We start from the raw sequence: 7659 nt of genomic DNA, 5'->3' as shown, positions 1-7659 counted from the left end.
CCACGACATGTAGCCTTTTCGCCTCTTTTTCTCCCTCTTGGGCGATCTTCAACTTCTCTTCAAGTTGATCAGGCGACCCTATTATGCGATCAGCAGTAGAATTAGCACAGTTGGTATACAATTATTGTTCCTCGATGGAGGGGAATGTTACCAGAAGACGACTTCTTGAAGTTTTCCAGTTCGGCGGTAGCAGCATTTAGCTGCACCCGGCACTGCTCCAGCTCTTGGGCTAGCAAGCCATTCTTCTTGTAAGGACCTGGTCGTACAACGATCCTCAAATCAGTTGTGCCAACTGCTTTTGGTCTTGGGGGCTACGGGTATATGTTTATCCTTTTTTGACAAAGAAAACTTACCTGCACATCTGTGAGATATTGGTTCGTGGCTCTTCTAAGCCCATCTCGAGCAGCTCGGATGTATGCGTGGCCCGAGCTAAAGGCATTAAATGCCTCTTCCGAGAACTTGGCGTCTCACAAGACAGCCCTGCAGCGCCAATGGTTCATGGCACTCTCTACCTCCGAGTTGCTGACAGACATATTTTCCGAACCCTTGGCCAAAGGGCAGTCCGGCGTTATTCCTGCACCGGCCCCAGTCTCCCCGATTGGATCTAAATCCCGGCTATCGGGAGCACGACCGACCGGGCCCTCGGACACAGTTCGGCGAACCTTCTTCCTGTAACCAAACAAACACACAAGTCACAGTCGGATGCGGCCGCTGAAAAGCATATTTATCCGTACCTCCTCTATGAAGGCCTGGCTGTGTCTTCACCGGTCTTCCTCTTCGATGGCTTGCCCGGCGCGGGAGCCGATCTCTTCGGAATCACCGAACGTCTCCCCTGTGGAGCACGATACAGTGCGGCGGGTGAGGCAGAATAAGAGCACTCTTAGAAAGGGTGTTTCTTGATTATTTACATGTGAGGCACGAAGAAGGCCAGGGTAGTCGGAGGTGATGGCCACTTCCGTGCCGTCATAGCTTGTCTGGTAAAACACTCCCTTCGCGAGCACCACGAATATATCTGGATCCTCTTCAAACCTAGGCTCTAGCTCCTGGTTGTGGTTCTCCGGCTGTGGGGCGGGACTATGAAGTCCTTCGGTGACCTTCCGCCAGTGATGTCATAACAAACAGACTAGAAATTTATCAAAAGTGATCCGGAAATGGAATGAGTGGAGCAAATGGGTTGAGGCTTACCCAACTGGGAGGATCATACATAGAATACCCATCTGTGCGCTTAATGCGAAGAAACTCCTCTTCCTCCCCTTTAAACAGCTCGACCAATATTTTGGCCAGAGGCGGGGGTATCCGGACCCTTCCGGCCATACCGGGAGGCGTCATCCTCTCCATTATAGTGCCACATTGGCAGCCCTCTGTATTGTAGCGGCTGAACCCCTTGCACTATGGAGGTCGCCATTACCTCGATTATTGGAAGTCCGGACTGAGCGAGCATCTTTATCTTGCTCATGAGCTGACGAACTTTTGCGATGTCATCCTCTTCAAGACTCTGGGGACGCCAACTGTGGCGTTTCTTCAGCGGAACGCTCGCAAATTCAGGAAGACCCTTTCGAACTGGGTCAAGAAGCGCGACATCCTCGATATAGACCATTCGGAAGGCCATTCTTCGGGTGCCTTCCTTGGTGTGCCGGACAGATATCCGGTATCGGCGATACGCCATACTTCGGCTCCGCCCACTTCAAATATTGACCCCTCGTGATTACGCAGGACAAGACAGAACAACTTCCTCCACAGCTCGAAATGAGCCTCGATGCCAAGAAATATTTCGCATAAAGCGACATAACCCGCAATGTGCAGAAGGGAGGCAGGGGTGAAGTGGTGCAGCTGGAGGCCATAGTATTCCAGAAGCCCTCGAAGGAACGGATGGATTGGAAATCCGACGCCTCTTAGTAGGTAGGGGGCAAAACACACTCGCTCCCCCCGGATGGATTGGGGAAGCCCTCACTACAAAAAAAAGACACATCCGTGACATTTTGGGCCGAACGAAAATCTTTTCTGTCATACTTATGACACTTCTATGACGATAATTGTGACAAAACCCGGTATCATCATAGATGTGGTGGGGTCCTACTTCTATGACAAAAATTATGACAGAAAATGGGCTTTTCGTCCTGGGCGGGCCGGAGACGCAGCTGCATGACATTCTTTGGGCCGTCCATGACGGAAAAAACCATGGTAGAAGCGAGGGCGCGGAAAATATCGGGGAGTCCCCGGTTACGGTGGGTGGTCGGGGCCGAGCGATGCGCGTTTCTCTCGTACGTACGCGCGTGTGTGCGAGGCGTTGGGCTCTAACTGAACCCGAGCGAGGCGTTGGGCTCTAACTGAACCCGAGCGATTGCACTGCAGGCTACGCGTTACTGAACCCGAGCGATCGATCTATGGCTGTTAACTGAACCCGATCGAGCGATTCCTTCGATACTGCTGCTAACTGAAGCCGATCGATGCTGCCTCTGGATGAACAGTGAGCGTTGCGGGGGGGGGGGGGGGAGGGTTGGATGAATAGTTCCCGGTGGGGGTGGATGAACAGGACCCCGTGGTGTTGCCTCATGATGAACAGTACCCCGATCGATCGAGCCGGTTGGGGCTGGATGAACAGGACCCCATGGAGGGCTGGATGAACAGGACCACCCCATGGAGGGCAAGATGAACAGTAGACGGTGGAGGGCAGGATGAATAGTAGCCCGTGGAGGGGTGGTTGAACAGGTGCCCGTGGAGAGGGCTGGTTGAATAGTAGCCGGTGGAGTAGCGCGCGGTGGAGGCTGGATGAACAGGAGCCCGTGGATGAACAGTCGCAGGTGGAGGCTGGAGGAGGTCAACTGTGGATGAACAGTAGCCCGTGGAGGCTGGAGGGGGTCGAAGGTGGAGATGAACAGTATCCCGTGGAGTCCCGTTTTGCGGTACGCCACACCCCTCCCGATGAACAAGACCCCCGTTTTGACCGTAGCGCTCCAACACAAGCCCGTTTCCTCCGTTTTGCGGTACGCCACACCCCTCCCGATCAACAGGACCCCCGTTTCGACCGTAGGAGGTCCGTTTCCTCCAATTTGCGGTACGCAAGACCCCTCCCGATGAACAGGATCCCGTTTCGAACGTGGCCAGTCGAACACAAGGCCGTTTCCTCCGTTCTGCGGTACGCCAGGCCTCGTTTCCATCGGCTGTTCCGTCCAAGCCCTCCCGATGAACACGACAACGTATTTCGTTCCGACCCAGCCGGTTGGCTCCCCATGAACACGACGACGATGATGTTTCTCCGTTCCAACCCAGCCATGTACACGAGCCCTGGCCGTATGTACGCGCGAGTAGGCGTTCGAGACCCCGCCCGTATGTACGTACGTGGCCGTATTTACATTCTTGCACCCTGGCCGCTGTACGTACGTGTACATGCTATGTTCGCGCCTCTACTACGACACGTGCGCACCTCTACATTGTCGGATGTGGGGTTCCGGCAAAACCCTTAAGGTTCGAACTCTGGGGTGCGCGCGAAGTCTTTCCCTCCTACCGATCCACGCCCTATCTCACTAAGATCTCGCGGACGAACTCGACGAACTCGAAACACAGAAAGACACGAGATTTATACTGGTTCAGGCCATCGTTGTGGTGTAATACCCTACTGCAGTGTGTGTGTAGTGGAGCCTCTTGGGCTGATGGTGAACAGTACAAGGGGAAGAACGGCCTCCTGAGGTTGAGGCGTTCTTGTGCTCTGTGGACTTGTGGATGAGAACTCGACCTGTCCCCCCCAGTTCACCTGTCTACTGTGGTGGATAGTTCTACTTATAGCGGCCCTGGTCCTCTCCCCAAATATTAAGCGAGAAGGGAGCCAACAACGGCGGGCAAATTTGAAGGGGAACAACTAGTACAAGCTATCTTGACAAAAACGATCTTCGCCTGCAAAAGGCTCTAGTGGTGACGCCGTCTTGGGCTCCACGATGACCTCCATCTTGCAGTCCTTCTGGTCTTGGTCTCGTTGCACCGATATGGCAACCTTTGCCTGATGCCTCAGTACTCCTCATCTGCGCTGGCCTCCTTAGCACCAAAGAGGAAACAAGGACGCTGCGCGCACTGGCGCCCGCCTGATCTCGATCGTCATGGCTGACGTCACTTGAGCCTTGCGAGGTTTGCCCCGCCTTGATATCTCCGCTCCTCGTGAGCCTGCCTGGCCAGGCCGCTTCCGAGGAGGTCTTGTGTCGTTTGCCTCGCGAGGCTTGGCCCCTCGCGAGGGTCTTGGACGCCTTGTCGATGAAGATGGGCCGTACGGCCTGCTAGCTTAGCCACGCTGTGGGCCGCCGGTAGGCAAGTCTGGGGACCCCCGTTCCCAGAACGCCGACAGTAGCCCCCGGGCCCAAGGTGCGCTCGGGCTTGGCTTCGCGGCGAAGCCAAGGGTCAAGTACGGAGCGCCGCGGGCCCCAAAAGCCTGCGGCCTCGGTTGACGCGTGGCGATTGATTGGACGTGGGCGTCTCCACTTCCCCACGCTGCCTCGGCAACTGCTAGACTCGACAAAAGGCTGGCGCAGACAATGCTTGCCTTCATTGCTTCTTCCTCACCTCGCTCCAGATCCCCTTTCTCGCTTCTCGCCTTCGGTGCCTCCAGATCTGCTTCAATCTTGTTCTGCGCCCGCGACAGATGGTGCCGCGCAAGGCCCAGTCTTCCTTGGCGCCGGCTTGGTACGAGCCGGCTCTTGAAGCGCCCACCGTCACAGAGAAAAGCCTCGCCTCCACGCACTTGCTAACGGCGGGGGAGAGCAACGAATGGGGGAGACGGAGCTCCGGCTTGCCTCCGACACGCCGGAGCTGAGGGGAGCACCTTCTTTCCCTTCTTTTCGAGAAGCGTCGCCATCGGGTTGGTTCCTCCCTTCTCCGATTTATTTTATGAGGTCCTCGACCATTACGGGCTGCAGGCGCTGCACCTCCATCCCAACACTGTCCTCCTCCTGTCCATCTTCGCCTAGTACTGCGAGGCGTATCTGGGCGTGATGCCGTCCGTGGCGCTCCTGCGCCACTTCTTCCTCCTTCGTGTCAGTGAGGGGCACGTCTCTGGGTGCGCCAATTTCGTTGTGTCCGGCAAGGCCAACTCAATCTCGAGCACCGGGAAGAGGGCCGACAACATCCGGGCCAAAGCGCGTCCATCCGCGCCTGATACTGCCGTCGGAGGCACCCTAGTCCAACAAGGAGTGGCTCCGCGCAGAGCTTGCCGACGAGCGGGCGTTGCCGGTGCTGGCGCAGATGCAGGCGGACCTTAAGCCTGGCAACGCGAAGGCGGCGAAGGTCACAGGGGCCATGCTCCTGAGGGAGTTCCTAGTGCTGCGCGTCGCCCCACTTCAGGCGCGTGCGCGTCCCTTGTGGGAGCTCGGGGGTGATGAAGACATGACCCGCCTGAGACAGGGGGCCTTTCCTGGTGCCGAACTGGCTGCTATCCTGCGCGTCCTGGTTGGGGAGAACCAGGTGTACCCGCCGAGCGCCTTCACTCCTTTGTACGTCCGCGAGGATTGGGAGCCGCTTGTGCTTTCCAGGCCGACCTTCGATGCGCGCGGGCTGGTGCCGACAGCGCTCGCAGGGGCTCCCGTAGCACTGAATCTGGTAGAGGTGTCCTCTGATGAGTCCCATGGGGAGGAGGAAGAAGAGGTGTACTCGGAGAAGACTCTGGAGGAGGTGGGGGACACTGCTTCTTTGAGCAAGGCCGAGCTCATCCGCGCCCTGCCCGACAACGCCGAGGCCGACGCTCGCGATGAGGAGAGGGGGCAGCCTCTCATCCCGATGAGGGGTAGGTCGTCGCTGGTGCCTCGCTATGCCGCTTTCGTCCCGACGCCTCCTGGGGCTGGCTGCGGCTCTTCCTCCGCACCGCCTACCGCCGCCGGAGCCCGCACGCCTGTTCCTCAGGTCCCGATGCTGTCAGGCTTCAGTCTCCCCAAGCGGAAATATGTTGTGGTGGATCGGTAAGTGCCTGGAACTTTGTCCTGTCCCTGCTTGTACTCGTCGTTTCCTCACGCTCACCCTTGGTTGATCGGGCGGGTGCCCTCGGCGAAGAAAAGGAAGGAGGATGCGACGGTCGCACCTCCTTCCGCAGGGAAAGGAGGCAGCAGCAGCATCCGCACCTCCCCAAACCGGTCACCCTCGCGAAGCCAAGGAGGGCATCACCGTGTGGAATCAGCCCCCATGCCCCCACCGGCTCCGGAGGTGCCGATGTCTGGCTTGGCTGGAGAGGTCCCGGCTGCTCCGGAACCTGTAGCCTCCCAGGCCTTGGTGATGGCGTCGGCTCCTCCTACTGCTGCACCTGCACTCCTTGGTTCTTCTGCTCCTGCTGTTGTTCTGGAACGTGCTCTTTCGGAGATGACCCAGTTGCAGGCAGATCTCCTGGGCGCGGACCCACGCTTGGTGGCCGGGCGCCTGGAGCTGGCCTCTGGCTGGCTTCACTTTGACTTGGCGGTTCACGCGACGCTGAGCCAGGCCGCTGCGTCTTCCGAGAAGGAGAAGCAAAGTACTGCCAACGCTGCAGCCATTCGTGAGACGGCGCTGAAAGACGCCAAGGCCGCCCGTGACTGTTGCCAAGCGCTGGAGGACGAGTTGTAGAGCCTGCGCGACAAGCATGCCGAAGAAGTGTGCAACCGCCTGGCAAAGGAGGAGGAGGTGAAGGCCCGGGAGGACGCCGTCAAGAACCGTGACGCTAAGCTGGCGGAGTTGGGGAAGACACAGGCCGCCGAACGCAACCGGTTGGAAGAGCTGGAGCGGAAGGTGAAGGCGGAGGAGGCCGATCTTGACGCCAAGGCGCGAGTCCTGGCCGAAGATCGCGCGGCCTTTGCCGACCTCGAGAAGAGATCTCGCAAGGCACTGAAGACGCTCTATGATCATGGTCTGGAGAAGGCGCTGGCCACTGATGAGGACGGCCCCGCCCGGTTACTTCCTCTCTTGGTGAATGCGCTCGAGGAAGTCGTTGATGGCATCGGTCCTATGGCGGAGGCAGAAGCTCGCATCCTGTCTTCAGCTGCATTGACCCGCGTTTTCAGCCACCTGCACCTTCACGACCCCAACGCTTGCCTTGACGAGCTGCTGGAGCCTGTGGCTGAGGATCACTGCAAAGCCGCTGCCGCAGCTATGCAAGGTCAGGTGGAGGACCTGCTGGAGAGGTTCCGCGGCTTTGCCTCCTCACCCTTGTCTGGCAATGCTGCCGACCCTGCTGCTGGTGGTGCAGGTGAAGACGTCGCTACCCGGGATGGAGCACCTACTGCAGGCGACGGCGGTGTCCAGGGGTGACCTGCGCTAGTTTCCTGTTTCTTCCTGCAACATGCATCAGGCCTCCTGGAGGCGTTTAGACTTTTCGTTCGATATTGTGAGGACAATATGTTTGTAATATTTGCTTCGAGATTTTGCGATTTCCTTCCTATCCGCTTTGTGTTCTGCGTCGGCAGAGCCCGGCCCCGCGCATACCTCAACCGCCATTGGGTCGACCGGAGGCCAGGACGGACCAAGGAGTGAGGGGCTACGTGACCAGTTAGGCTCCTGAGTCGCGATGCTCAGGAGTCCCCCTTGACGCGCAAACAGCTTATAGGGAGAGTACGCGAGGATAGACCAATGTTCTGCATTGGCAGAGCCCGGCCCCGCGCATACCTCAACCGTCGTTGGGCCGACCGGTCAGGACGGACCAAGGAGTGAGGGGCTACG

Source organism: Aegilops tauschii, chromosome 3 (assembly GCF_002575655.3).
Source record: "Aegilops tauschii subsp. strangulata cultivar AL8/78 chromosome 3, Aet v6.0, whole genome shotgun sequence".
NCBI lineage: Eukaryota > Viridiplantae > Streptophyta > Magnoliopsida > Poales > Poaceae > Aegilops > Aegilops tauschii.
Note: the sequence above shows the minus strand (reverse complement) of the source record.